Source organism: Musca autumnalis, unplaced genomic scaffold (genome assembly GCF_047663935.1).
Source record: "Musca autumnalis isolate F117 unplaced genomic scaffold, ASM4766393v1 scaffold_2, whole genome shotgun sequence".
Classification (NCBI taxonomy): domain Eukaryota; kingdom Metazoa; phylum Arthropoda; class Insecta; order Diptera; family Muscidae; genus Musca; species Musca autumnalis.
In genome coordinates this window covers 144879686-144906490 of record NW_027411755.1, presented here as the reverse complement: position 1 = coordinate 144906490, position 26805 = coordinate 144879686, and the positions used below count along the sequence as shown (strand labels likewise).

Here is a 26805-nt window from a genome sequence, read left to right as displayed (position 1 = left end):
CTCCCACACAAAAGTTCGAAAATGTTCGGAACATTTGTGTGCACGATAACTCTTGAAGGGAGTAACCGATTTGGTCCATACTTTGCACATACTGAAATGTGCAATCGGTCCACTCCTTCGGGAACCTCCCACACAAAATTACGGAAAAGTTCAGTTTAGGGCCATCTCTCGAATCGCTTTGATTTTTATTTTAGCAACTTGTATTCACTGCCCCCCATACGACGGTACAAGTTTCATTAGGGGCAAGTTCATACTTCCTGATAAAATAGTATGAAAGTTGCAAAAAAAACCCCTATGACACCGTGTGAGGTGGTTGGAGCGCAAGACAACTCGGTTCAGCCGATTCGGTCCAACATTTGGCCTTAGTAATATTTTGTCCAAATATAGTTTAAGTTCGAAGATAAGCCATGTCGGTCCACTCCTTCGGAAAATTGTTCGTACGGTAACACTTGAAGGGAGTGGCCGAATTGGTCCATACTCATCCTAATATATCTACCAGATATAGATCGGGTTCAAATATGGTCTATAATTGTCTACTCCATCCGGTACCTCCCACACAAAAATTTATAAGTTACTGTAAGACCTGATATCAAATCACTTCGATTTTTCTTGAAGCAACTTGCATTCGCTGCCTCAATTACGATGGTAAAAGTTTTTTCAGAGGAAAGTCCATACTTCTTGACCAAACAGCCCGAAGGGTGTAAAAACCTCATAGGCACCATATGTAGTGGCTGGAGATCCACTTTCATAATGGTCAATGTCGATCCATTCCTTTTAATATCTCTTCCGCAAAATTTTTTATCTTTAATCCTAATCAACATTTTTGTTGGTTCAAACGCCCAAAATTTTTAAAACCACCTAAATATATACGTTTTTTGGGAAAAAAATTGTTTCAATATACACTGGCTGAGGGTATATCTCTGTCGGCAAAGCCGACTGATACTTTTTTACTTGTTGAGATATAGAAGTTCAAATTGGGACAATGCGAAAGAAAATGTTGTAGCAGTGAAAGTCCTCTACTACATTTTCTTTAGTCAAATTTCGATAGGACTTGCCGTTTCCAAGCAAAATCCTGAAAACCTAAAATAAACCTAAAAATTTGAACTTTTACCGCCATTTATTTAAAAATCCCTCCAGCGATTTTTTCTTGTTTTTCGATTTTTTTTCATCTACGAACATTGCTGTTTGAGAATCCACAAAACTTCCCCTGTGTACGCGGTTTTCATTTAAAGTTAGTTAAGGTGCACCCTTGATGACGATACAGTCAGTGCATTGTCCCAATTTGAACTTCTATATCCCAAAAATGGTAAAACCTACGGAAATACCATTAAGGTCAATCTTGTAGAGAATTTTCACTGCTACATTTTCTCTAATCCATTTTTGATAGGGCTTGCGGTTTTCAAGCAAAATCGTGAAAACATAATAAGGGCCTAAAAATTTGAACTTTGTTCGCGATTTATTTGAAAATCCCTCCGGCGATTTTTTTTGTTTTTTTCTCATCTATGAACATTGTAGTTTCAGAATACGAAAAAACTTTCCAGGTGTAAGCACCTTTCGTTTAAAATTAGTTAAGGCGCACCGTGAAGGGAATCTATCAAAACATGGACCTGTACCGAGAAATTTCTGGAGGAAAGTTTTGAAACACCAACGAAGACTAAATGCCAAATTTCAGACATTTCGGTGCAATATTCAAAATATTGAACACTTGAAGGGATATCCTATGAGGCCATATGAAGACGTAGAGCCATACCGAAAAATTTCAGGTGGAAAGTTGTATACCCTCAACGAAGACTAAATACCAAATTTCAGCCGTTTCGTGGGATATTGAAGTCACAACCCTCAAAATACCGAAAATCGGCAGGTACCCTTCAGTGAGGGCTATATGAAGACGTGAACCTATACTGAAAATTCTCTTCCAGATTTTTTATACCCCCATGGAAGAATAAATAACAAATTTTAATCATATCGGTGGGATATTGAGCACACAACCTTAAAAATACCGAAAATCGGGAGGTACCACCTTATGGGGGCTGTATGAAAGCGTGGACCTATAACGACAAATTGTGGAAAGTTTTATACCTCCAGCAAATACTAAACACATAATTTTAGCTATTTATGTGGGACGTTGAAGTCACAACCTTCAAAATACCGAAAATGAAGACATGGACCTATACCGACAAATTTCGGGTGGACAGTTGTATACTCTCAACGAAGACTAAATATCAAATTTCAGCAGTGGGATATTGAGGTCACAGCCCTCAAAATACTTAAAACCGCGAGGTACGCTTCAGTGGGGGCTATGTAAAGACGTGGACTTATGCTGATAATTCTCTTCCGTATTATTTTATACCCCCATGGAAGAATAAATACACAAATTTTTAGTCACATCGGTGAGATATTGACCCCACAACCTTTAAAATATCGAAAATCGGGAGGTACCGTTCTATGGGGCTATATGAAGGCATGAACCTATACCGACAAATTTCGGGTGGAAAGTTTTATACCTCAAACTATATACATAATTTCAACCATTCCTGTGGGATATTGAGGTCACAACCTTCAAAATACCGAAAATCGGGTGGTACCGCTCTATGGGGGCTATATGAAGACATAGACATATATCGTCAATTTGAGGTAGAATGTTTTATACCCCAATCGAAAACTAAATACTAAATTTCAAAAAGACTAAGCTTACAAACCATTTAACTCTGACTTGAGTGCTATTAAATTGTGCAAATCACCATTAAATTTCATTTTATGACATTTTTATCACATTATGTCCGAATCAATTAAATATTAATGTGGAAAATGAAATTCAATTAAAACAAACTGTCTAAATACCTTATCAACAGCAAAAACAACAAAAATAATATTATTAAAAGCTAACATTTCATTTGTGTATGTATTGTTTGCAGGTGAACGAACAACTGGCAAAGTGTCACAGAACAAAACAAAATCCAACAAACTTCCTTGTTTCGAAAAGAATATGAAAATCATAAGACAAAGTTAAAGAAATCGAAATAAAACTTTTTTGTTAAAAGATATAAAATAAAGAATTTAATTATATTACGACATACACCTGGTCTGGTCTGACATGGCTCTTGTGTCAACAGTGCCAAAACAATAGCTCTCAAACACGAATCTACATCAACACCGAGAAACACATAAATCGAGGCGAGGAGAGATAGATAGTTGAATGTGATGTTGACATAACAACACAGTCACAGACCCAGGCATCGACAACAATTTGCAATCAACTCAAACCAGGGTGACGAACCAACGAACGAACAGCTTGAATTGAATGTGCGGTATATTTGAACTCCAACTCCTTCTCCTCCCCACTGTTACAAGTCATTTCAATCGGATAACATTTGCAAGGGGGTTACGGATTTACGGCAGCGTCAAGAAAACTTAAAGGTTCCCTTTTGCGAGCGATGATGAATTGATTTTGAAGCCAACAACAAGAAAGGTAAGTCCCTTTACGCATAAACGTTAAAGTTGCCTAGTTGAGCAGAAAAGGAATAGAAAGGACATTGTGTCACCTTTAGATTGAAGTTGTTGTTTTTCTGTTAACGAATATGTTTATAATTCAGTTAAGGGTTCAATTTGCTTTACTTTGAAAGAGGCACTTTCATAGCATTTTTTCCAATTAAATCAAATATCGCCTTTTGGTGAAGAGAGTTGGGATCCAAGTGCTGGCATCCTGCACAAAAGTTTCCAGGTAATTAAGGTATGTTTGGTTAGAATGAAAGAAAGAGGTCATAATTGAAAGTATTTCCACAAGGCGAGAATTTTAAACAATTGAATTTCCCTTTTATGTTTGGTATATCGGCAATTTGTTAATAAAACTTCTTTTGTTTTAAAGTAAAGAATGAAAAATAATTAATCGCTTCTCATTGTTGTTGGGTGACATTGTCAACAAATCAAAGGATACGAACAGGCTCATTAAAGGTCTCCTCAAAGAAAAGGAGATAACATGGATGGCTATTATTTAATATTTAAAGATCGACCAGAACAAAAAGTTCTCATTCAAGATACGCCATGTGATTTTTTTTGGTTGAAAATAAACGGAAATTGAAACAATGACATTAATATTTTTGCCTTATAAATGTTACCAAAATTAAAATTTTGTCTTGAAAGACTAGAAAACAATTTTGTATGTGTTTGATGAGGGACATTAGAGACTTTAAATCGCAAACTAATATAAATAAGTAAATCCGTTTAAGAATAAGATTAAAAAGTAAGCAACTATAATCGGGACTAGCCGACCATGTGATACCCTGAACCACTACCACTGTGCATAAGCTTCTCACGAATAAAATTTGCTTCTTTAAAAGAATTTTCAATGCTTTCAGCCTAATGGGTTTCGATAGTAAACATATTGAATCTAAGGAAAGCAAAAAATAGGTCAAAATATAGGACGGTTTGGGCGCGACGTTCTCCCTTTTTGTCAATTTCCTCAGGTACTAAATTTTAGTGAAATCCCAACACGGTTCTCTTGAACCAACTTTAAATGGAAGGTGCTTCTAAAATTGCAATATTCATATATAAGAAAAATCAATAAACTAAAAAAATCGACGGAGCGCTTTTTAAATATATCGCGTTTCAATATGTAATTTTTAGGGGTTTTTTAGGTTTTCACGATTTTTGCTTGGTAACCGCAAGTCCTACCGAATTGGTTTAGAGAAAATATTTTAACTGTGAAAATGCTCTTTAAGACTGACCTTTATGATACTTCCGTAGGTTTTACCATTTTTGAGATATATAAGTTCAAATTGGGATAAAGTATTTGCTGCACCAAACACGCTACATATGTCCGATGTCGATGAAATTTAGAACGTGTGACTGTATTCGGTATAGAAATAAATGTGCCAAATTTTATCGAAATCGGTTCAGATTTGGATATATGTCCCATATATATTTTCGGCTGCACCAAAAACGCTATATACATATGTCCGATTTCAATGAAATTTGGAATGTGTGATTAAATTCGGTCTAGAAATAAATGTGCCAAATTATATCAAAATCGGTTCAGATTTAGATATAGCTCCCATATATATTTTCGGCCGATTTCACGTATTTGCTGCATCAATCAAGCTATATGTGTCCTACTTCGTTGAAATTTGGAATGTGTGAATACATTCGGTCTAGAAATAAATGTGGCAAATTACAGTCGAAATCACTTATAACGTCGTCGTTTATAACGTCATATCGCTTATAACGACGAAATTGGAAAGTCCAGAATTTCGACCCTATATATTCCACACAAATAAATATCGTTTATGACGTTATCGCTTACATCGTCATATCGGTTGTTTGAATTTTGCTATCGGTTATAACGTCGAACTATACGAAGAAGAAAAATGTTTCTCAATATTTTGTTGCATGTATTTGTTTTAACTCAAACAACAACAAACCACCAAACATATGCACAACATGTGCGAAGATGGGGTTAGACAAGTGAATTACGACTGTCATGTAAGTCAATTAAACTTGACTTTTTGCCACCCAATGTCACTTGGTGCCGTGACATAACTCCCACGGACATAAATCCCAAAACTCCCAATGGGAGTTATGTACGTTTTTTTAAATTTAATTTTTTTTAAATACAATTTTTATTTCGAATCTAGAAGAAAATTACAAAATAAATTTTATTTCGAAGTTATATTTTCTTTCATAAAACAATTTATAATTGATTCAAAATTTTTAAGAAAATTAAGTAGTAGCCAATACAAATCAACATTTCAACAAAACTTTGCCAGCCGGATGTGTATATATTTTTTGTTTTTTAGTAGCCATTACGATGAATGGAGGCTTACGAAGCTAATTGGTAATGTGTCAGAAGTGGAAAAGCGCCGAAGAATATATTAAAAAGAAAATCGTGTGATTTTTACAAAAATATATTTAAAAAATTTAAAATTTGTATTTAATTCAATTACCCTTTTTTAAATTAAAACAGTGGCGCAGGCGAAATTTTTTGAAAAAAAAAATCGCTCGATTTTTTGTAAAGATATTTTCACTATTTAAGAAAATTAAAAATTGTTTGTAAAAACATGCAAATACTTTCTGAAAAACCAAAAACGCCGCAGCGGAAAATGTTTTTGAAAAAATTGCGCGATTTTTTACAAAAATATTTTCACTATTTAAACAAAAAGTTTTTGAATTTTTTTTTTTTTTTTTTTGGTTTTTTTATTCGACCTTTATAATTGTTTGAAATGAAATAAATTGATCAAGCTCGAGGTCTAAAGTTTTTGTAAAAATATGCACATACCTTCTGGAAAACAGGAAGCGTCGCAAGCGAAAATGTTTTTGAAAAAATCGCGCGATTTTTACAAATTTTTTTTCACTTTTTAAAAAAATCAAATTTTTTTTAATGTATGCAAATACTTTCTGAAAAACGAAAAAAGGCCGCGGGCGAAAATATTTTTGAAAAAAATCGCGCGATTTTTTACAAAAATATTTTCACTATGTAAGAAATAAAACCGTTTTTGTAAAAATATGCAAATATTTTCCTGAAAACAGAAAGCGCCGCATGCGAAAATATTTTTGAAAAAAATCGCGCAATTTTTTACAAAAATATTTTCACTATTTAAGAAAATACAATATTTTTGTAAAAACATGACATTTTTTTACTACTACGAATTAAGAAAAAATTTAATTACATGTCTATAATAAAAAAATTAATAATGAATATGAATACGAAATGTCTTCGTCGAATGGTCCTTAATTTCATAAATTAAGCGTGAAATATTTTTGTAAATAAAAAAATCGTTGGGAGTTATGTCCGCGTTTTTTGCGGGAGTTATGTCCGCTTTGCTTCACGGGCATAACTGCCAAAGGGGACATAACGCCCAAAATCATTTTGGGAGTTATGTCCGTGGGAGTTATGTCCGGGCACCATGTCAGAAGAGTAATAATAGGTAAGGATGGAAGTACGATATTAAATGTGTTCGATGCAGTGTTATTGGTAGATGAAGCCTGGAAAAGTTTAGCGTCTTATGTCATTGCTAATTATTTTCATTATGCGGTATTAATGGTCCTTTGAACGATTTTGAAGACATCTCTATTCTCATTTCTCCCAACAAGTAAAAGATATTAATAAATTAGTTGCCATCGATGCCATGTATGATGACGACTACATAATATTGGAAGTTTTTGATGGGCGCAATGAAGAAATTGAGGATACTACAGAACCAGAATTTCAATAACCGCCAGGGTCAGTAGCATGCCTAATAGTGGAAACTCTTTAAAAATTTATTTACTCAGAAGATGTTACAACAAAGAATGTATTTTGGAAACCCATTCAAAACTCAAAAAGCTTCGTGGGGTTTACCATTTAATAAATTGGAAAACTGATATTTTTGAATCAATAAAAAAAAAGATAATTATCCAAACAATTTGTAGGATTGTAGAACTCGTGATTCCACGTCGTTTGATGTATATCTCATGACTGTGCTCTGTACAGCTTCCTAGTAATAAGAGTCCAAAGTTTAAAACATAGATAAATGCATACATATTGATAGAGATGCACTCGCTGTATCCGAAAGTCGCGTGCGAATGATTTTAACGAATGATTTTAAAGGATTCGCGAATTACACGTTCTTTAAATTTTGTGTTTTTTTCTTTGGTTGTAATTTCATTATTACTCTCTACTTCTTATTTATATTGATTATCACAGAAAGCAAATATACTTTCACGATGACAAACTATTTTCCTTGTAGAAGTTTTAGCAAACTACTTTAGGTTTTGTATGGAAAATTAGCGAAATAGTAGAATTACTCCCAAAAACGTTTTTCCAATTTTTCGTATTAAACCAAAAAATATATTTTTGAAATAATTTCCAACAGTACGTTTTCGTCTTTTATTGTTGCTGTAATATGCAAGTTATAAACCCAATCTTTGTAATTTTGGTCTCACATTTCTCTACTCGTTGTCTAGATTCTGTACGTATTTTTAAGTTATTTTTTAGAGATTTTTATGGACTGTGAGTTAGAATAAATAAAATGTACTCCAAGATTTCTTCATTATTTTTTGATTTTCCGCGAAAATAAAAACCGATTTAGCAAATATTTTAGCATCTACGGATAGATATCAAATTCTGTTAACGATTTATATATACATTTTCTTATTACATCACAAAGGGAATTTTTAAATATTATTTCTTTATAATAGAATAAAGCAACCCATAACTTTTGAGCGCAGCATCCAATTTTGTGAACAAACCAAAAACAGCCGACGTGCTCGCAAAAAAAATTTTAAATTTTTTCCAATGGAATTGTAAAGGATATTTGAAATTTACCGTATAGGCCCATACCTATATACGGACGTATACCCAGGGTGTGTGTGGAGTAAAAAGTAGAAGACATGTATTCTTATGAGAACTACCGAAATATGTCGAGCGAATACTTTTTGTAAGTTGAAAAAGTTTAACTTTGACAGAACGTTATTGTTTGTATGTGTGTGTGTTTTGTATTTTAAAAACAAAAGCCCAACAAAACATGAAATACAATTCATTGCAAAGGCAAATTATTTGTTTTACGGGACGTACACAAATATTTCACCTTTCTACCACAACAACTCTCTCTGAGCGTCCGTATTACCAAAATACGTTGAGTACAAAATCACATTTAAAACACCAAATCAGCGACCAAAACTTATTTAATCTTATTCTGTCATAGTCGAATTTGCTCAACTTACAAAAAGTATACGCGCGACGTATTTCGGTAGTTCTCATAAGAATACATGTGTTCTACTTTTTTCAGCACACACGCCCTGGGTATACGGACGTATATAGGTATAGGCCTTAAATGTGATTTGGGACTCAACGTATTTGGGTAATACGGACGCTCAGAGAGCGTTGTTTTGGTAGGTTGGTGAAATATCTGTGTACGTCCCGTCGTTATTTAGGTTTAGCAGATAGAATGAAAAAGTACAAAAATTGAATTGAATTTATTGATTTACTTAATAAAACAGTTTATAACCAAAAGTCATATAATATAATTTGACCTCTTAATATTAATAACCTTTATAACGACTATCACTTATAGCGTCCGAATTTTTACGGTCTATGGACCGATGTTATAAGCGATTTCGACTGTATATCGAAATCTTGTTTAGATATAGCTCACATATATTTTTTCGGCCGATTTCACGTATTTGCTGCACAAAACACGCTATATATGTTCGATTCCGATGAAATTTGGAATGAGTGACTGAATTCGGTCAAGAAATAAATGTGTCTAATTATATCGGAATCGGTTCTGATTTGGATATAGCCCCCGTCCTCCCAAATCCAAATTGTAGCAAATTTGGTACCATTTAGTACATATAAGTACGAAAGAAGGCCCGGTTGCAGGAAAACTATAGGTTTTAGAGAAAAACGTTATTGAAAAAAATTTAAAGTTTTCTCACAAAAAAATTCTCGGTGCTAAGAGGGTTAAAAATAAATCGGGTTAAAAATAAAGTTAACATTTGTAGGGATTTTTTAGGTTTTCACGATTTTGCTTGAAAAAGGCAAGTCTTATTGAAATGAGATTACAGAAAATGTTATAGCAGTGAAAATTCTCTACAAGACTGTCTTTAATGGAAAGTTTTATCATTTTTGAGATATTGATTGGGACAATTCACTGAATGTATCGTCTCTTTACAAAACAATGTCAAGACTGCAATTTCCCAACTTAAACTTATGTATCTCAAAAATGGTGCAACCAAGGAAAAAATTACGAACAGATGGACATCATTATATCGACATAGAACTGAAAAGCCATTACAGTACTACATATATACTCTTGATCAGCATAAAAATCTAATTTGAAATAACGGTGACCATCCGATTGTCCATCAAGATACATTTTGCAATATTTTGACTAGCCGCCATAAAACCGTCCCGCCAGATTTTCTTTACTTTCAAGGTTTTAGTCGCATTATCCCACATTATAGTCTTCGTTGGAGGATCAAAACATTTCTGTAGAAAAGTGTAGGTTTAGGTCCATGTTTCGTTATAGCTACTAGAGAACGGTACCTCCCAACTTTAGGAATTTTGAATATTTCAGCCATAGAGGGTATATACCAGTGTTCGAAAATAAACACTATTGTATCGTACCGTACCGTTCTGTACCGTACCAAGGTGGATAGGTACACTACGATAGTGTACCGTGCCGGAACACAAACACTAAAAAATATTTTAGTGATACTGTACCGGAACACAACGATAATCGTAGTGTACCGCATGCCGGAGAATTAAAAATCGTAGTGCTCCGATTGCGGAGCACTAAAGATCGTAGTGTTCCCACTGCGGATCACTAAAAATCGTACTGTTTTTTTAGGAAAATTAAATACTTGGTTAAATTTGATGAAATAAAAATTAAGATAAACTGTTACACCCATGTATGTTTAAATTAGTTAAACACGTTGCGAAATTTGGTCAAAAATATGAAAAAACAATATTTAGTTCTTGTGGAATGAAGCAAAAAAATCATCGTTTTCCGACTGCCGGAGCACTAAAGATTATTTTGTACCACGTTTTGAAACCATACATGAATGCACCATACATGAATTTATTATGATTTCTGAGGAAATTAAATATTTTATATATATTTTTTAATAAATAAAAACGAGCCGAAACGCTAAAAATATGTTAAGGTACTCGTCTGTTTATTATGATTTGTGGGGAAAATTAAAGATTTTATGTTTTTAGGATAAATAAATACATATTAATAAATAAAAATTAGAAGAAAATGTGTAAAACATCTGATTTGATTTTTGGACACTGGATCACTAAAAGTCGTAGTGTTCGACTGTGGAGCACTAAAAATCGTAGTGTTCCGACTGCCGGATAACTAAAAATCGTAGTGTACCATGTGAAAAACACTAAGGTAATGTACCACACATGAGTTTATTATGGTTTGTGAGGAAAATTTAATATTGTATGTTTATTTTAAATACAAATTAAGAAATAAAAATTAGTATAAAATGTGAGAAACGCAACAATTTAAATACTTGTGGAAAATCCGCGTATTTCATTGATGAATATTGTTTCTTGTACAAATATCAACAGGTACAATTTCCCCAAAATAATAAGTGTGTGGTTATATTTATCCCGAAATCATAAAGCTGACTTTAAATGTACAATCCTACTTGCGGAAAATCTGCACATTCTCATTGAGTGATATTGTTTGTTGTACAAATATCAACAGGTACAATTTCCCTAAAATAATAAGTGACTTTTAACGTACAAGTCTACTTGGGAAAATCCACATACTTTATTCAACTGCATTCATTGAGGAATATTGTTTTTGATACAAAAAGTTACAGGTACAATTTCGGCAAACATTGTGTTATCAATATTTTCCGTTCATTATTTGTTTTGTTTCACATTAAAAAAAATAAATAATTCATGAAGATTAAGAAGACAATTTTTTTACGCAAATGTACATCTTTATGACAGTAAGTATTGTTATTCTGATACATACATACTGAGCGTCTAAATGTGCAACCACAGTAACGTGTAATATTTTTGATTATATGTAACAGAAAATGTAATAAATAGGGTTTTATAAAAGTTTTTACCAAATATATTTTGTCATATTTTCTACTCGTATTCTACTCGTATAGTTCGGAGGCTCGTGGTATACTACGATTTTAAGTGCTCCGCAGTCGAACAATAAAATTTGACTACTCCATTGTCCAAAAACCACTTAGATGTTTTTCAAATTTCCTACTAATTTTTGTTTCTTAATTTGTATTTATTAAAAAAAAAGCATGAAATATTAAATTTTCCTCACAAATCATATTAAACTAATTGTGTGGTACATTACCTTAGTGATTTGAAAGTGGTACACTACGATTTTTAGTTATCCGGCAGTCGGAACACTACGATTTTTAGTGTCCCATTGTCCAAAACCTAGTCAGATGTTTTTCATATTTCCTACTAATTTTTATTTCTTAAATTGTATTTATTAAAAAAACATAAAATATTAAATTTTCCTCACAAATCATAATAAACTCATTGTGTGATACAATACCTTAGGGTTTTGTTCGTGGTACACTACGATTTTTAGTTATCCGACAGTCGGAACATTGCGATTTTTAGTGCTCCGCAGTCGAACAGTACAATTTTTAATGCTCCATTGTCCAAAAACCAGTCAGATGTTTTTCACATTTCTTACTAATTTTTATTTCTTAAATTGTAGGTATTAAAAAAACATAAAATATTAAATTTTCCTCACAAATCATAATAAACTCATTGTGTGGTAGATTACCTTACCACTACCACTACGATTTTAGTGCTCCGCTGCCGAACACTACGATTTTTATTGCTCCATTGTCCAAAAATCAAATCAGGGGTTTTTTACGTGTTCTATTAATTTGTTTTTATTAAAAAGATCATAAAATATTTAATTTTCCTCACAAATCATAATAAACTCATGTGTGGTATTTTTTATGTATTCACAGTCAGAACACTATAATTTTTAGTGCACTGCTGTACAACAACCAAATCAATGTTTTTCATATTTTGTACTTAAGTTCCCAACGATATTAATTAATATTTATATATACATGGATTTAACAGGTATATCTGTATTTTTCTGTCCTAATTTGTACTTATCTCAAAAATCATAAAATATTTAATTTTTCTCACAAATCATAATAAACTCGTGTGTGGTACATTGTCATTACGTTATTTTTGAGTGCTCCGACTGCGGAGCACTACGATTTTTAGTGTTCCGACTGCGGTACCCAACGTTTTTAGTGTACCAAAATGTGGTACACTACGTTTATCGTTGTGCTCCGGAACAGTATCACTAGTATATTTTTTTGGTCCAAACTTTTCTATTAGTAAAAATGGGTCCAATCTTAGACACAGGTCGTAAATATCGATTCAATCCTTCGGGTATCTCAGAAAGAAAGCTTTATTTTTTTCGCGAAAATGAAGGGTTCAATAACTCTCGAGGTTAATAACTTCCAAATTTTGCCACTTGTTATATTTCTTCGGTCCACCTCTTTGTGTACCACCCACACACAATTCCAAAATTTTCACACAAGTTCAGTTTAAGCCCATCTCTCGAATTGTTTCGAAATTTTTTTCTGAGAATATGTCCGTCACCAACTAAAATGACGATAACATACGAATTGAGTATCCGATTTGACTGGAATTTTACACATTGTAAAACATCTTCCAAACGACAACTTCTTCCGGACAACACCTTCGGGTACTTCCTTCACAAAAGTTAAGTAAAGTTTAATCCAATTCCTGGGGTGGTGCATATGGTACCATTTGTAAAGCTTGTAGTCGTTTACTCTATAGAATGACAAATCCACAAGTTGAACATATTTATAATTTTAGTATTTTTCGAACTGTAAATGAATACCGCTGTCGATTTGTTCTTATGTTTCGGTTATTCGAGTTCTGCTCCATGCGCTAAAAGCACGATAAAGTGAAAACTTTTACCAATTTTTTTTACCAAAATCTCCATATATTTAGATTTTCCTGAAATACATAGGCTAGATGATCTGTCTATGCCGTTTCCAGAAAAAAATATCCCGTCGACCAACCCCTTACCGTTGCCCTAAAATAGTTACCCTTTAGCAGCCTTGGTAGTGGGTATACAAAATAATTTTTTACCAAAATCAGAATATATCTGGAGCTTTCAGAAATATGTACATAGGCTGGATAGACATTCGATGCCCTTTCCAGAAAAAAATATTCCGACGACCCAGTCCTCACCGTTGCTGGGCGGGGCCCCAAAGTAGTTACCCTTTAGCAGCCTTGGGTATATAAAATCTGAATATATCTAGAGTTTCTTTAAACATATAGGCTAGATGGTCTGTCGATCCTCTTTCCAGAAAAATATCCCGTCGAACCACCCCCCTCACCGGTGCTGGGCGGGGGCGTCCAAAGTAGTTACCTTTAGCAGCCTTGGTAGTGGGTATATAATTTTTTACCAAAATCTGAATATATCTGGAGCTTCCTGAAATTCAGAGGCTAGATGGACATTCGATGCCCTTTCCAGAAAAAAATATCCCGTGACCCAGCCCTTACCGTTGCTGGGCGGGGGCCCCAAAGTAGTTACCCTTTAGCAGCCCATTAGCAGCTTTGGTCGGGGCACTTTTGTTAGAAATTTACACGTGTATAAATATTTAAACTTTTAAATTGTATAATAAATAAATATTTACACTTTCCCTGAATTCAGTTAAATATTTCTAACATATTATAACGAATTTAATATTTTCATTCTTAAATTAAATTTTGTCATTAAATTCCGATTTCAATTTAGCCTCAGCAGTGCTCTGTTAAGTGGTTATCCCTACTTGTCAATTTCAAAAAATCGAAAAAAAATTATTGGCTTATTTTGAAGTACAGTTTGGAGTGTGCCTCAAAAAATTTCAAGTCGCTCGGAGCAAAATTGGCTGAAATATGGCCTTTCAAATTGGAGAACCCGTATGGTTTGTGTGTTTAGGCGTACTTTATTGGTTTATTATACCACTTCTTTTTGCATAATTTTAATGTACCTCACAATGGCTACCTGTTGGGAATTCCCTGAAATAAATTTTATTAAATTCTAATCCATATGGCGAGGTAGAAGTCATAAAGAAGGAATGTATCGGACACGTTCAAAAGCGTATGGGGTCCCGCCTTCGAAGTTTAGTAAAAAGTAACAAAAAGCTTGGAGGCAAAGGAATGTTGACAGGAAAATTTATTGGCAAGCTCACTGTCTACTATGGACTTGCAATTCGACGCCATTCGAATTCAATTCATGAGGCAATATGGGCGACATTTGATCATTTACAGTTCAAGCGATACAAATCCACGTCACGAGAGATGTCCAACCGGTGAAGAAAGAGGCTGTCACACACGATTACAGACCACTTCCATCAAATGTTTTGGATGTTATTAGACCTATATACAACGATCTAAGTAAAGAGCCTTTACTCGAAAGATGCGTCGGCGGCTTCAATCAAAGTAGCAACGAAAGCTTCAATCAACTTATTTGGAAAACTTGTCCCAAAAACGTTTCAAGTGAAGCACTCGTTTTAATTTAGCAGCTTACATTGGTCCTTTTACGAAGGTACAAAACCATTGTTATTTTATTTGAGCTCGATTGGAGTGAGTTGTGGACAAAACGCATCGACCAAGCACGAATTGCACTGGCAGAGAGACGTGCGGCCAAATTTCCATTTTACAAGCTGTATGGACCAGGAATAGATGACTCCTTGTAATTTTACCAAAAATACATTTTTTATTCATGTAAACCGAAATAAAAACTTAAAACGCATATTTCTCGAAATGCCATTTTTGAAGTCGGTGCCAACGATAGTTCGAAAACGGATAGACCGATCTTCGTATATTGTGGTGAGCTTATTAAATACATAAAGACCTTGCCTCTAAGCGAGACAGGTTTTTTTCTAATTTTTTTTGGCCGATTTTTGGGTAAAAAATCGGTCAATTTTTTTCGTTAAAATCGAAATTTTCACTTTTACAGGTCACTTTTTTCGTTAAAATAGATTTTTGAAAATTCTGTCTCGCTTAAAGACAGGATTATTAGGTTCTTAAAACTCGCACCCAAAACATATGAAGATCGGGCAAGCGTTGGCACCGCAAAACGCTTTTACAAAAAATGGGTTTCGCAGGTAGCCATTTACAAGAAAACTGTGCAATATTTTCCAACAACAAAAATTCCAAAGTTATTTTAAGATGTACACTTTCACTGGAATAAAAGGTTTACCTAAAAATATTGGTAGTTGTTTCAGAAAAAATTATAAAAATTGAGTTTTTTTTTTGGCCAGCACAACTAGGGATAACCCCTTAAGTCTTTAACAGAGATCTCTTAATTCCTTAACAGCACTCAGTTGAGGGTTCGCGTCTTTGCTAAAATTACATTTTCCAATTTGAAATCCAATTTATCTTCACACACATAATCTTCCGCAGGGATTGGGTAAAGGACTGTTCGAGGATTGTTTTGATATTTGTATCGCAATAGCGCATGTGATTCTGATTCCGGCGATATAATTTTGAAATTGGTGACATACATAGGACAGTGTTTTGGTATAGCCCCCATATAACGGTACCTGCATATTCCCTGTATTTTCAGCGTTTTAGTCATGTTATTCAACAAATTATGTTGAACATTGACATTTGAGTTGCCTATGGACAGGAAACATCTGCACCAAATGTTGTTAATAAAGACACTATTTTGATGTGGCTCCCAAACAGTATATTTAAGAGATGTGTATGTATGTATGTGTTTTTATACCCTCAGCATTTATGCTAACGAGGGTATATACATTTTCATACGGGCAAAATGTGCCTCATCGAAATAATGGTTTTAGACCCCAAGTATGTTTGGACGAAATGTGTTTTAGACAATTTGGAGTTGATTTAGCCATGTCCGTCCGTCTGTCTGTCTGGCTGGCTGGAGCGCACGATAACTCTCGAACTGATCAACCGATTCGGTCAAAAATTTGGCTCTCGTAATATTTTGTCCAAACTTAGTTTAATTTCGAAGATGGGTTCGGAAATGTTAGGAAAATTTGTGCGCACGATTACTCTTGAAGGAAGTAACCGATTTGGTCTATACTTTGCACATCGTGAAATTTCTACCAGACTTAGATGGGGTTCCCATATGTACTCAATCGGTCCACTCCTTCGGGTACCTCCCACACAAAATTTTGGAAAAGTTCAGTTTAGGACCTGTTCTCGAATCGCTTTGATTTTTGTTGTAGCAACCTGTGATCACGGCCCCCCATACGACGGTATAAGTTTCATCAAGGGCATGTGCATACTTCCTGAGAAAACAGCCTGAAGGTACAAAAAAGCCCCTATGACACCGTGTGTAGTAGTTGGAGCGCAATATAACTCTCGAACGGATCTGCCGATTCGGTCCAAAATGTGGCCTTCGTAATATTTTGTGCAAACTTAGTTTAAGTTGGAAGATAAGCCATATCGGTCCACTCCTTCAGGTACCTCCCCCACAAAAGCTCAATGTTCGGAAAAAATTGTGCGCACTATAACTCTTAATGGGAGTCACCGATTTGGTCCATACTTTACACATCCTAATATATCTACCAGCTATAGATCAGGTTCTAATTCCACTTCCACTTCTTCGGGTACCTCCCACACAAAATTTTGGATAAATTCACTTTAAGACCTGTTCTCGAATCACTTTGATTTTTGTTTAAGCAACTTGCATTCGCTGCTTCAATTACGACAGTAAAAGTTTTTTCAGGGGCAAGTCCATACTTCTTGAGAAAATAGCTCGAAAGCGGCACCTATGGCACCCTATGTAGTGGCTGGAGAGCTCGAATCGAATACTGCGTTCGTCCACAATTTGGATATTATAATATTTCTGCGAATATTAGATGAAATTCGAAGGTGGTGCTTATTTGCCCACTCATTCCGGTACCTCCCCCACAAAAGTTCGAAAATATTCGCTAAAATGGTACGCGCGATTTCTCATAGACGTAGCAACCGATTTGGTCCAAACATTGGATCTATAAATATTGTCGAAACTTAGTTCATGTTCAAATTTGGGCCCTATCTGTCCAATCCTTGTGGTACCACCCACACAAATGTTCAACATTTTTGTGTGGTTAAGGGTCTGTTCCAGGATCCTTTGGACATTTTTACCGAAGGTTTTCCTAGTGGCCCTTTTTACAGCGATATTATGTTTTTCGTAGGCTAGCATGATAAAAAAGCCCTATCTGTCGTTATCCTCGCAAATTTTTGAGCTTTAATACTATCTATACTTTTGTCGGTTCATACGACCAAAATTGTGAAAATCCCCTGAATACATTTTTATACCCTCCACCATAGTATGGAGGATATATTAAGTTTGTCATTCCGTTTGTAACACATCGAACTAATCATTTGCGACCCTATAAAGTATATATATTCTTGATCAGGATAAAATTCTAAGACGATCTAGCCATGTCAGTCTGTCCGTCCGTCTGTCCGTCTGTTGTAATCACTCTAGCGTCCGCAATAATTGAGACAGAGTGCTGAAATTTTGCACCCGAGGGTCTTTTTTCCATAGGCAGGTCAAGTTCGAAGATGGGCTATATCGGTCCACTCTTTGGTATAGCCCCCATATAACGGTACCTCCGGATTTGAGGTATTTTGACGTTCGTCGCCACATTTGCAGACCGAATTAGCTATAATTTGGCACTTAGGGTTCCTAGTGATCAACAAACTTATATCCCAAAGGATATGGGCATAGGTCCATGTTTTGGTATAGTCCCCATATAACGGTACCTCCCGATTTTCGTTATTTTGAGAATTTTAGCCACAATTTTTAACCGAACTACCTGCAATTTGACATTTGAGGTTCTCAGTGGTCATGAAACATCTCCAGGAAACATCGTTAACATAGGTCCATGTTTTGGTATAGCCCCCATACATCGGTACCTCCCGATTTGCGGTATTTTGAGAATTTTAGCTATAATTTTTAACCGAACTAGCTGTAATTTGCCATTTGAGGTTCTCAGTGGTCATTAAATATCTCCACCAAACATCGTCAACATAGGTCCAAGTTTTGGTATAGCCCCCATATAACGGTACCTCCCGATTTTCGGTATTTTGAGAATTTTAGCCACAATTTGTAACCGAATTATCTGCAATTTGACATTTGAGGTTATCAGTGGTCATGAAACATCTCCACCAAACATCGTCAACATAGGTCCATGTTTTGGTATGGCCCCCTTATAATCGTACCTCCCGATTTTCGGTATTTTGAGCATTTTAGTTACAATTTTTAATCGAACTAGCTGTAATTTGACATTTGAGGTTCTTAGTGGTCATGAAACATCTCCACGAAACATCGTCAATATAGGTCCATGTTTTGGTATAGCCCCATATATCGGTACCTCCCGATTTTCAGTATTTTGAGAATTTTAGCTACAATTTTTAACCGAACTAGCTGTAATTTGCTATTTAAGGTTCTCAGTGGTCATAAAACATCTCCAGCGATACATCATCAACATAGGTCCATGTTTGGTATAGCCCCCATATAACGGTACCTCCCGATTTTCGGTATTTTGAGAATTTTAGCTACAGTTTTTAACCGAAATAGCTGTATTTTGACATTTAAAGTTCTCAGTGGACATAAAACATCTCCAACGAAACATCGTCAACATAGGTCCATGTTTTGGTATAGCCCCCATATAACGGTATCTCCCGATTTTCGGTATTTTGAGAATTTTAGCTGCAATTTTTAACCGAACTATCTGTAATGATCGGTATTTTGAGAATTTTAGCTACAATTTTGTCTATTCAAAAATAATCGTCAATATAGGTCCATGTTTTGGTATATCCCCCCATATAACTTTACCTCCCGATTTTCGGGAATTTTCAGTGGTCACGAAATTTCTTCACTAAAATTCGTCAACATGGGTCCATTTTTGAGGGTCTACATTGTTTTGATGAAACTACCCTCGATTTGACTCTTGAAGTTCCCTGCAGCTATAAAACTTTTCCGCCAAAAAATGTAAAGATAGGTTGACTCTTTGATATAGCCCCGTAGGTGGTACCTTTCACCTAGCTGAACACATTTTTTAGATTAGATAACACTGTGCAACGAAATGGAGGTGAAAGTCTGGGGCACGAAAAATTCCTCTTGGGGAAGAAAGGCCTTGGTGAGTATATTATGAACCTCGAAGGACAGATCCGCCGTGAGTCGAACTTCCGCGTTATGGCGTGATGAAATTTTTGTTAGAGACCCTGAGGGCCATCAGGAATTAGCGTTATATATTTGTTTAAGTGCTCTACAAAAACAACAAACAAAGATATAATGCTAATTAATGATGGCTTACAGGGTCTCTGGCAAAAACTTCATCACGCCATAACGCGGAAGTTCGACTCACGGCGCATCTGTCCTTCGGGGTTTTTAATATACTCACCATTGTCCAAAAGGTGTTACACCTAAAATTGTGAAAGGACCCTAATTATTCCATTTTAATTAAGACTTTTTTATGGTGGAGGGTATTTGTGGAAAAATAGTATTTCAATCCACACAGGCTGAAGGTATGTATATCTCTGTCGGCAAAGCCGACTGATACTTTTTTACTTGTTAGATAATAATTAAAATTCATTAAATATTTACACTTGAATGTGGTGTGTGTGCGGTTAAGATAACATTATTTAAAATAAATTAAATCCACATATTTTTGTCAGACACATTTCCATTGCATCTCAAGTTTCATTTGCTTTGTTTCATCTTGAAATACTTGGAATTGACTTTCGTTTATTAAACTTTTTACATAGTTGAAGAAAAACGAAACAGAGCGTAATTTTATTATGGCAATGCATAATGAAATTCTAACAAGTAGCGGCTGAAGTGGGGGCCTTGTCAAGGCAGGTGTGGAAATTATGGGAAGCCTTTTTTGCCCATTGTAATGTATATTTATTATTGAGAAAATTCTTAAGCAAAAATTAAAGTTACGTGTGACTAATTCTTTCCCATATTAATTTTAATTCAATTGATAAGTAACATTTTGCCAACCCAATTTTTTTGAAAGCTTTGAATTGCAATTTTTATGTTTTGCAAAAATATTTCTTACAATCTGTTGTATTCTCCTTGGATCCATAAAACATAAGGCCACCGATGAGGCCTTGTTGTTCCCATTTTACACCACCAAACTATGTGTGCGCTCAATTATTTAATTGTTTTATTCGGAATGAGTTATAATAACGCTAAAGGCATGCGTCTGTGTGCAAATGCTTTTGTATACTTTATAATTATATATATTGAGATTTAGTGATATTAAACAAAGTAAATAGCAACGACTATAAATTAAGATGATTATAAGGAATTTTAGCAATTACTTTATGAAGAATAATAAACACATTTTAATTTAAATACTCTGTGTTCTGCTTAAATGTTATTTAATTGCTGCGTATGCTGTGCACAAAAGCATTATATGTAGCAACTTCAAACAACATTTCGTTAAATTTCATTCTACCAATATTGAGATTGCAGTGAACCATAGAAGACAATTAAGGGAGTGATTTTGAATTATTATTACTACTTTATGTATTTTAGATGTTTCTATACCATCAACCATAGTATGAAGGATATATTTAATTTGTTTTCCCGTTTGTAACCATTGAACTAATCAGTTGCGACTCTATAAACATTTTAGCATATTTTCAGTTTTTTTTTTTTTTTTTTTTTTTTGACTATAAAGAAATATGGCGCTTTAAAAAAGTCGAATTCTGTAAAAAATATATGCACAGAAATACGCATAACTTTTTTTAATATTGGTCCAAATAGAAAAAAATTTTATTTAATTGTTGTCTTATTAGGACGAAGGCAATTTATTTGTGAGAGTTATTATTTTAATTAAATTAATTGAGCTATCATGACCTAAAAAGTTTTGTATTGAAAAAGTGATATCTAGCGAAGTCCACACACATCCAACCAATATACTAGATCGTTTCGCTGGTGGTTTAATTCAGCTTATCAGGCATATTTATAGATGGGATTCTACCCGGTATTTACCCAAAACTTGGGTAAATACCTGGTAAATTCCCGATAAATACCTTTTTCGGGTGTTTATTTGGGTATTTAAAAATTTATTTTGAAATGAAAATTTTGTTTTTCTGTCAGACAGAAAATCAAAAAGAAAACAAACAAGTAAAAAAGCGTTAAGTTCGGCCGGGCCGAACTTTTCATACAATCCACCATTAAATATTCTGAACTAAAATGGAATAATTAGTTTTCATTTCTGTCCCCAACTCTAAGTGGGTACGTTGAAATGTCAGATAATGTACGTAAAATGCTTCATTCGGAGGCCCTTTTTATGGTGCCTATATCTAACTATGTATGTTGACAATTTTTGGTGGGCGAGAAATTGGGAGGTACCGTTATATAGGGGTTTTAATAAAACATGGACCTATGTTGACAGTTTTTGATGGGAGCCTTTAATGTCAAATAACTCCTAATTCGGTTAAAAATTTTAGCTAGAATCCTCAAAATACCGAAAATCGGTACATAACGTGGGAACTTCAAATGTCATTAACAGCTAGTTCGGAGGTATGTGGACTATACGAAAATGTCAATTTAAATGAAAAATTGTTGTTGCAGAATTTTTGTTGGATTTTAAATTTCAAATTACAGAAAGTTCGTCCAAAAAATAAAGCTAAGTCGGGAAGTTTTTTTGGGGCTATACCAAAACATGGACCTACGTGGTTAAACATTTTAAGTAAAATCCTCAAAGTATCGAAAATCGGGAAGTATCGTTATATTGGGGCTATGTTGAAAATTGTTGATGCAGATGTGTGGTGACCACTACAACCTTCAAATGTCAAATTACAGTTAGTTCGGCTAAAAATTGTAGCTAAAATTGCCAATTACTGAAAATTGGGAGGTACCGTTCTATGGGAGCTATATCCGAACATAGACCTATGTTGACAATTTTTTATGGAGAGGTGTTGTGACCACTAAGAACTTCAAATGTCAAATTACTGCTAGTTTGGTTTAATATTGTAGCTAAAATCATCAAATTACTGAAAATCGGGAGGTACTTTTATATGGGAGCTTTATCAATACATCGACCTTTCTTGACAATTTTTGGTGGAGAGGTGTGGTGACCACTAAGAATTTCAAATGTCAAATTACAAATAATTCGGTTAAAACTTGTAGGTAAAATTCTCAAAATACCGAAAATCCGTTATATGGGGATACCGAAATCCGTTATACCGAGGTACCGTTATAGGGGGCTATACCAAAACATGGACCTACGTTAATAATTATTTCGAATATAAGTTTTTTGGTCACTAAGAACCCTAAATATCAAATTATAGCTAATTCGGTCTAGAAATGTGAATTAAAACGTCAAAATACCTGAAATCGGGCGGTAACGTTATATGAGGTTATTCCAAAACATGGACCTATGTCCACTAGTTATATAAGTTTATTGACATTTAAGAACCCTAAATGTCAATTTATAGCTAAATCGGTCTGAAAATGTAACTAAAAACGTCAAAATGCCATAAATCGGGGGTACCGTTATATGTGGGCTATATCAAAACGTGGACCTATGTCCACAACTTTTGTTATATAAGTTTATTTACACTTATGAACCCTAAATGTCAAATTATAGCTTAATCGACCAGAAAATGTAGCTAAAAACGTCAAAATACCGTAAATCAGGGGGCACCGTTATATGGGGGCTATACCAAAACGTGAAAACGTGGACCGATATAGCTCATCATCGAACTTGACCTGCCTGCAAACAAAAGACGCATTTTCCCAAAATTTCAGACAATTTTGGTGGAGAGGTGTGGTGACCACTAAGAACTTCAAATGTCAAATGTTCAAATTACAGCTAATTCGGTTAAAACTTGTAGGTAAAAATCTCAAAATACCGAAAATCAGGAGGTACCGTTATATGGGGCTATACCAAAACATGTACCTATGTTCATCATTTTTTCGAATATAAGTTTTTTGGTCACTAAGAACCCTAAATATCAAATTATAGCTAATTCGGTCTAGAAATGCGACTTAAATCGTCAAAATACCTGAAATCGGGCGGTAACGTTATATGGGGGCTATTCCAAAACATTGATCTACGTCCACTAGTTTTGTTATATAAGTTTATTGACACTTAAGAACCCTAAATGTCAATTTATAGCTACATCGGTCTGAAAATGTAGCTAAAAACGTCAAAATACCGTAAATCGGGGGGTACCGTTATATGAGGGCTATACCAAAACGTGTACTTATGTCCACAACTTTTGTTATATACGTTCATTGACACTTAAGAACACTAAATGTCAAATTATAGCTAAATCGGTCTGAAAATGTAGCTAAAAACGGCAAAATACCGTAAATCGGGGGTACCGTTATATGGGGGCTATACCAAAACGTGGACCTATGTCCACAACTTTTGTTACATAAGTTTATTGACACTTAAGAACCCTAAATGTCAAATTATAGCTAAATCGGTCTGAAAATGTAGCTAAAAACGGCAAAATACCGTAAATCGGGGGGTACCGTTATATGGGGGCTATACCAAAACGTGGACCGATATAGCCCATCATCGAACTTGACCTGCCTGCAAACAAAAGACGCATTTTCCGAAAATTTCAGCGTTCTATCTCCATTTTTGTGGATGCTGGAGTGATTACCACAGACGGACGGAAAATCATACAAATAATTAAGGCGATGTACAGCAACACAACCCTGCAAGTAAAACATTGCGGAACGTAGAGCGAACCATTCACAGTGAACGCGGGGGTGAAACAAGGATGTCCCCTGTCTCCACTGTTATTTGCAATTGTACTAGACGTGGCAATGGATAAAATATGAACTTTCCACCGCCACCTGAAATATCTTGAACTCGTGTTCACGCTAAAGAAGTTGGTCTAGAAATTAATATAAAAAATACATAAGCAATGCGTATTAATAACACATCGGACAACCAACTAAAATACATATATAATCAGCCATTAGAGTTTGTCAATTCATTTTGTTATCTTGGGTTTTTTTATAAATACGGAAGCAATAATAGAAGACGATGTAAACTATAGGCTGAACAAGGCTAGATCCGCATTTGGTCGACTGAATAAAACATGGAAATCGTCCCAAATATCACATCGAACAAACAATATTACTATACGAAAGTGACACTTGGCTACTTTCAAACGCAGTAACACAGTTTTCATAAATAAATATCTGCGCATAATCTGCCATGTATTCAGGCTGAATAAAATATCAAATACAGAGCTGTGGAATAAAACAAATGAAGAATCCATTCGGCGTCAAATCACCAGGAGAAAATGGAAATGGATCGGACAAACGCTACGAAAAGGTCCAGAACGCATTGTCAAAATCTGCCTAGATTGGAATCCTCAAGGCTCCAGAAGACCGGGCCGTCCAGAAATATGTGGCGCAGAACGGTATCCCAAGAAATAAGACATATCAATAAGTCATGAGAAGAGATTAAAACTATTTGTCATAATAGAGTAGAATGGAATTTTCTTGTAAATGCCCTATGTTCCCAAGTGGAATAAATACAGGAAAAAAATCACGAAAGTTGCATCCTAACCCACTATCTCTGGAACCGTTAGTCAAAAAAAAAATCTGAAAATATACTTAAATGTTTTGCTGATTAGCAGTAAAAACTAAAGAAAAACAAAAACCACTTTTTTGAAAAATTGTCTGATTTTACTCAGAAATCCCCATTATTCTTCATCAAGATAAAATTCTGAGTCGATACAACCATACTGCCGTATGTTGTTATCACTTTACGGTAGCACGCCATATTTTTGCACCCGAGTATCTTTTTTTCTATTTAAAAATGGGTTATATCGGTCCACGTTTTGGTGTAGCCCCCATATAATCCGATTTTCGGTGTTATGAGGATTTTAGCTACGATCTTTAACAGAACTAGCTGTAATTTGATACTCGTGGTTCTTAGGGGTTTCAAAACTTCTCCAACAAAAATCGTCAACATGGGCACATGTTTAGGTATAGCCCTCATTTAACAGTACCTCTCGATTTTCGGTATTTTGAGAATTTTAGCTAAAATTTTCAACCAAACTAGCTGTAGTTTGACACTTGAAGTTCGTAAGGGTCACAACACTTCTCCACCAAAAATTGTCAAAATAGCTCCATTTTAGGTGCCTCCATATAACAGCACCTCCCGATTTTCAGTATTTTGAAAATTTTAGCTACATTTTTTAACCAAACTAGCTGTAGTTTGTTGTAGGGGTTAGAATACTTCTTCGGCTACTATATCAACATAGCTCCACGTTCAGTTATAAACCCCATACAACGGTTCCTTCCGATTTTCGGTATTTTGAGGTTTCTTAAGGGTCACAACACTTCTTTACCAAAAATTGTCAACATAAGCCCTTGTTCAGGTATAGCCCCCATATAACGGTTCCTTCCGATTTTCGGTACTTGGAACATTTCACTTATTTTATTGTAATTTGACAGTTGAGATTCTTAGGGGTCACAACATGTTTCCCTAAAAAATTTCAACACAGGCCAATGTTTCGGTATTTATTTATTTATTTTCTGTATTTTGTAAATTTATTAAATTTTTTGACCGAACTAGTAGTTTGACATTTGAGTTTCCCAATGGTCACAAAACATCTTCAACAAAAATGGTCAATATATGTAGGTTAACGATTTAGTATGGGCTCAAGAAATGATTTACGGTTTTTTTTTTTTTAATTTTCGGGCAAGATTTTATTTTATGGTTCCCAGTGGTTAAACACTTCTCAATCAAAAATTGTGGCCCACGTAGTGGTATTGCCTCATACAACGGTACCGCCGTTTCTAGTTGACTGAATTGACTAAAATTAGCTATTTTGAGTTCCCAGATAAAAATTTAATTATTCAGACTATTTCATGGGTATAAAAATTTCGGCCCGACTGAACTTAAGCGTTTTGTTTGTTAGTTCTGTTATTAACACATTCATACATAGTCGAACTAAGAATCGAATAACTTGACCGAAAATTTGAAAAATCTAAAACATTGTGTTGATGGGTTTGACCACCCTTGACAACATATATTGTTGGAGACTTAAGGCAACGAACTTCAATGGGCACGCTAACAGTTGCAGATCGGTGTTCATAAATCTCTATTTGCATTAAAAGTGAACTGCATTCTCAAAAAACACATTACACAACATTTAATATAACACTGTGCAACACGGGAAATGCAAACAACTTCTGGGTATTTTCTGAAATTACATATTGAGACTACAAAAACCTTAATTGGGTCTTGTGTTCATAGATCGGGTTTAGATTTTATGGCCTCATCTAAACCGACCTAAAATGAGCCTTTTTCCAGTGATCG

At 34.7% G+C, this 26805-nt stretch overlaps 1 protein-coding gene across 1 annotated transcript in view; it reads left to right on the top strand.

The window, feature by feature from the left end:
• LOC141394696 (probable G-protein coupled receptor CG31760) overlaps window positions 1-26805 on the top strand; it is a 262519-nt gene that overhangs the window by 51000 nt on the left and 184714 nt on the right. Inside the window, exon 3 of the mRNA XM_073969480.1 lies at window positions 2916-3469. The gene's annotated coding sequence lies outside the window, so the exon portion shown is untranslated. The remainder of the gene's footprint in view (window positions 1-2915; window positions 3470-26805) is intronic.